Below are 466 nucleotides of genomic sequence, written 5' to 3'. Positions count from 1 at the left end.
TATATCTCTCTCTCTCTCTCTCTCTCTCTCTCTCTCTCTCTCTCTCTCTCTCTCTCTTACAATCTCATTAAAATAAAAACGGATAAAAACGTTTGTACTCGCATGTATGTACGTGTGTGTATCTGTGTGTATGTGTGTAAATGCGTACGTGCAACAAGAAAGAAAAGAGAGAAAGAAAGAGAGAGAGAAAAAAAGAAAGAAACAGAGCTATACATACATATAAAAACAAATTATGTTGTATAATGCATGTATGTGTGTGTATTTGTGTGTATGTGTGTTTGTACGTTTGTATGTGTGTACATGTGTATAAGTATGTGTACATGTGTGTGTATATGTATGTGTATATATATATATGTGTGTGTGTGTGTGTGTGCGTGTGCGTGGTTTTGTTTTTTTTTTAAAAAAAACAATAAATTTTAATTGAACTTTACAAGCAATGGAATAAATCAACAGGCGACCAGTGCTG

Source organism: Helobdella robusta, assembly GCF_000326865.2.
Source record: "Helobdella robusta unplaced genomic scaffold HELROscaffold_62, whole genome shotgun sequence".
NCBI classification, from domain to species: domain Eukaryota; kingdom Metazoa; phylum Annelida; class Clitellata; order Rhynchobdellida; family Glossiphoniidae; genus Helobdella; species Helobdella robusta.
The sequence above is the reverse complement of the archived record's forward strand: the minus strand, read 5'-3'. Positions refer to the sequence as shown.